Source organism: Hyperoodon ampullatus (genome assembly GCF_949752795.1).
Source record: "Hyperoodon ampullatus genome assembly, contig: scaffold_117, whole genome shotgun sequence".
NCBI classification, from domain to species: domain Eukaryota; kingdom Metazoa; phylum Chordata; class Mammalia; order Artiodactyla; family Ziphiidae; genus Hyperoodon; species Hyperoodon ampullatus.
Window position 1 is genome coordinate 410,537 of NW_027640609.1, and position 4,920 is coordinate 415,456.

The window sequence follows — 4,920 nt, forward strand, 5'->3', positions numbered from 1 at the left end:
TACACCTTGCTTCCTACAGAACCTCCCACTGGTCTCCCCTAAGCCTCGGACCTCTGGTCGCCCGACTCCCCTTTCGACGCCCCCATTCAGCATGAAGTAGCCAAAGATCAGAACGCCGCCCCATTACACCAAAGATGTCGGTCCAACCAACTGGCCCGAGGCAGGGGAACGCAATCAGATTCACAGGTTGCATCGGACCGAAACTCTCCGGACCACCCAGTTCCAGGAACTGACCTGGGGGCTTTCCACCCGGCCCAGCCTTCCTGCCTTTCGAGGGACAGGACTAGCAGTCCCAAGACTGGTGTAACCGGCACCACATAGTGCCACGACACCCGAAGAGACCACCAGATAAGGAATACCCTGCATCCTCCCAGATTCACCACACTCCTTTCCCTTCTTCCCCTATAAAATTTTGCCCAACCCTCGCCTGGGTGCGACTTCTCTGGCCCCTTTCTCTCGGACCAGTGAACGTCACCCAGGAGCGCACCATAATAAAGCTCACTTGAAGCTTTCCTCTGTTTCGCGATGCTGTTTGTTAAGATCCGACCTTACACTTACACATCAAGGATGGCTCTGAGCTGAATTTCTGCAAAACAAGACTATCCCGTGCGAAGAACCCAGTAGAGCTTTGTATCCCATCAGCTACAGGAAGAGAATGGCTGCAGGCTACTGAAAGCCAGCAGCATTTACAACTTAACTCCCATGGCCTCTGCAGTGCTACGTCTGAGTTTTCTGTTTCTGCCCCTGTACCAAACAGCTCTGGTGTAATTCCTCGTTCCTTCCTCCACCCACCCCCACCAACCCGTCCCCTTACCTGTGGTCCGTAACCCTCCGCTCCGCGCTCGGATGCCGCTGGGGTGCCAAGGACCCATGGGATGGGTCGTTCCCAGCCGCCGGGCGCTGGCTTCCTAGAACCCCGCCAGCTCACGTGGCGCTAACAGCTAGGAGCCCCAAGGATGCCCCGCGCCAGGTGTGCTCTGGCTGGGACGCCCACTTCCGGGACACGCTCCTCCGGGAGAGGCACGCAGACCACTGCCACGCTCAGGTGACCTGCAGCCAATGCCGAGCAAGACCCACACGGGCGGTGCCGCGTCCGCACGGTGCAGCACGATCTCGGCGCTCCAGGCACGGGCGCCGGGGGTCGGGCGTCTCCTCTCCTGAGAGGATGCTAACGATGCCCCGGGGCATGGGCCCCTGTGGCACGGAGACCGCTCCAGGCTGGACTCACCGCCAACGCCACCAGGAGGAGCGCTTGGTGGGACTCAGCAAACAACCCAATGTTTTAAATGGAAAAAGGACTTGAAAGATCCTTCTCCAGATAAGACATATAAATGGTCAGCAAGCACATGAAGAGATGTTAATCATCATCAGTCGTGATGAAATGCAAGTTAACACCACAACGCCGACCCCTCCACACACTAGAAGGCCTACAATCAAGAAAGCTAAAAATAACAAATGTTGGCAAAAATTTAGAGAAACTGATACAAAATTTCCCACAGGGAAAATGAGTAAGTTCCGGAAGTGGATGCTGAGAATATTTGTACAACATGAATGTAGTTAATGCCATAGAACTGTATGCTCAAAATGATTTAAATGGTAAATGTTATGTTATGTGGGGGGGTTTAACATAATTTAGCCCCTGCTTTATACCAGACCCCAGAGTCAAAGCTTCTCATCCATTTTCTCACTTTTACTTAACCTCCTAGGATCTTCACACTCCCATTTAACAGACGAAGCTGAACCTGAGAGGTTGAACTAAGTGACTTGCCCAAGGCTCACTCGGCGAAGTCTACACTATTCAATGTTACTGTATTTACTGAACACCTGCTAGAGCACCTACTGAGCAATACCTCCAGCACCTGCCAGAGACATTGTGGGAAGACCAGGATGAACGGGGGCTGAAAGCAGATTACAAAACATGGGTAGATCCTGGGGCCCTGCTCTCAAACACTGAAGTTTCTTGGAGTGGAGGGGATGGCCTGTGCCACCCTTGTGGAGCCTTTTATTCCACGCCACCGCACCCCCACAGAGGAGGGAAGCAGCTGGCCTGATACTGAATATTAGCTCAGCTGGGAGGAGTCCTGGGGCTTTGAAGAAGGCATCTCCTGCCCCACTCCCCACATTGCCCCCTAGAGTCCAGTATGTGGGCACAAGCATCCCTATGGCGGGGCAGGAGGCACATCTCATGGCACCCCTCTCCTCCCGCCCTGCAGTAATGACACTGTACCCATACACCCGCCAGAAGGACAATGAACTCTCCTTCTCTGAGGGCACCATTATCTGCATCACCCGCCACTACTCCGATGGCTGCTGTGAGGGCATCGGCTCAGAGGGGTTTGGATTCTTCCCCGGGAACTATGTGCAGCCCAGCTGCTGACAGCCTGGGACCTCTGGGATGCTGACCCAAGCACCGCCTTGAGTGAGCCTCTTGAGTCCCACACCAAAGCCTGCTCCAGTCAACACTGGACCAGTCCGGCACGCCTCCTGGGCTGTGAGCTGTGTCTGTTCCTTCCCCCCATTGCAGTGGGATGGCGTCCTGGTAAAGACAGAGGAGGTACCCAGAGGCCTGCTGGAGACAGGAAAAAACTGGAAGCCAAGGAGTTTGGTGACCTTACCCACAGGGAACCCTTACGCCATGCAAGACAGGGTCTCAGCTGCAAATGCCAACTTTGAATAAAATTCTGATGACCTCCTGATGAGGGCCCTGCAGGGCTAGCGGGCCGAGGGACTGAAACGCAACCCACTTGTAAGGCTCCCGCTCATTGAGCCTCCTCTGCCTGCCCTAAGCAGCAGTATCTCCCATCTCCTCGGTGCTCACTGAGCCCTCCACACTAGACCCGTGCCCCTCTGCGAAGGTGGGCCGCACCCTGCTCTTTTCCCTGTTGCCTGCTTTGTTATGTATTCAGTCTTGGTTCCCCAGGCTGGGCACTCCTCCAAGAGTGGGGACCAGCTCCCTCACTTAGGTGGGGCTCTCTGAGAGCAGAGATCACCTCGCCCTCATCCCCCGAGATGGCAGCGTGAGACACCTTGCTCACCTCCGCCCCTTCACCTCCTTCACAGCTCTGAAACCACAAGAGGGAGGTGGGCCTTGGGTTTCCACTGGCTCTGCTTTAAAGCATCATGGCTTTCTGTTCCATACGGGAGGAGAGGGACTCAAAAGGCCCAGTCAGTGGGGCGACTTTGGTTAAGTCCCTGGTTTCTTGCTGCATAGACGAGGCTGGGGTGCAAGGAGACATCTTCGGGCTCTGTGTGGTCCCTGGCTGGCCAGAACCGAGCCCCGGAACAGTGTGCTACCTCTTTCCACCAACATGAGGTGACTATTCCCTCTAGCTTTTTATCCTGTGGGGATGCTAACAGGGTGGGCGGGGCGGGGGGGGAGGCAAGGAGTGTAGTGTAGGGTCACAGTAGGTAAAGCAAGATCTAGGCCTGGGACCATCAGCAAGGAGCGCCACCTCTCTCTGCGAGGAGTCCGGTGCGGGGGAGGTCAGGGTGGTGCATTTCGGGGCCTGGGTCCCCTGGACAGAAAACTGGAGGAGGGAGGCCATGCAGCCCAAGGCAACAGTTAGCTGCACCGCAGCGGGACATGTTCCTTCTTGACCCTGACAGGGAACCCTGTCCTCCCAGCTGGGAGGACAAGGTTTGTGGAAACACTGCTGCCTGCTCAGATATGCGCACCACCCTGGTGCGGCCAGACTCCGGAATTCGCTTGCAGTGGGAATGGGGGAGGCAGCCAAGCTGGGTTAACTGCACAGATGGGGACAGCTCCCAACTCCCTCCTCCAGTCCCCAAATGGACCAACCTGGGATTCCGGGAAATCCCGGAGGGATATACCAAAACGAAAGGGAAAGGGAGTAATAAAACTAGCTTTCTCTTTCCCGACCCCCACCGCCCCACCCCCTCCCCGCCCAGGTGGCCCCTGCAGGCCACGTCCTCAGCACCTGATGCAGGTGTAGGCGCACTTCAGTGGAGATTTCCCAGGGCACCACCCTGGCGAGGAAGGAGCTGGGCTCGGCCTTCTGCGCCTCCTGCATAAGGCGGTGCATGGGGTAGTGGTGGCGCAGGAAGGCCACTTCACCGCCTGCCAGCAGCCCCGTGGGGCAGAAGTCGTTGGCGCCGTTGCTCACGTACAAAAGGCACTCGAAGGGCACGCCGTCGTGGGCCTGCTCGCGCAGATAGTCGCTGAGCACCTTGTGCTGGCACATGTTGGCGGGGCAGCGAGCGCAGCTGTGCGTGTGGAAGGGCTGCAGCGCCAGCAGCCCCCAAGGGTCGGGCCCCAACGGGTTGCTGAAGATGTGGTGGAACAGGCCGTGGTGGCCGGCGGCGCACAGCACACTCTCCATGCCAAAGGTGTTGGAGTCTGAGATGAGAATAACCTCAAAGCAGGCGCCCTGCTTGGCCACAAACTGCAGCAGCTCGCCCGTGCCGGGCGACAGGGGGATGGCCTCGTAGATGGCGCGCAAGTCCCGCGGCCGCACGCCCTGCTCGCCCAGGTACTGGAAGACGTGCTGCATGCACTCGTTGTAGAAGCCCTCGCGCTAGGTGGCACACAGGCTCTCAGGCAGCCGCTGGCCCGCCGCGGCACGCGCACGACTGAGTCGTCGCTGGTTTCGTCCACGATAGTCTCGTCCAAGTCGAAGGTCAGGAGGAAGCGTGGCGCGCCGGGCGCAGCCATCCCGCTCTCCTCTACCAGCTTTGTCCTGAGCGACCAAATCCTTCTGTGGTCACCAAAGAGTCCCTCAGAGGAAAGGGGGACAGGACCTCTGAGCTCCTCCTGCAGGGTGGGGAGCGGCGGCTGTGGAGGTCTGTCCCGGCTGAGTCTGGAGTGTCAAGAGTGGGGAGAGGGCCTAGCTGAGGTATTTGGGCGCAGGATGGAGCAAGGGGTGCTCACGAGAATTGGAGGGGACGCTGTGTCTTATCCGT

The 4,920-nt window shown here is 57.8% G+C and overlaps 1 pseudogene across 1 annotated transcript; it reads right to left on the reverse strand.

Moving 5' to 3' along the window:
• Positions 1–934: 934 nt before the first annotated feature.
• Positions 935–4,672, reverse strand: LOC307070088 (phosphoethanolamine/phosphocholine phosphatase-like; annotated as a pseudogene). Its single transcript has 4 exons — positions 3,939–4,672; positions 2,991–3,062; positions 1,110–1,194; positions 935–1,050 (listed from the first exon to the last, which is right to left on the reverse strand). The product of its transcript is annotated as a phosphoethanolamine/phosphocholine phosphatase-like (transcript).
• Positions 4,673–4,920: the final 248 nt, after the last annotated feature.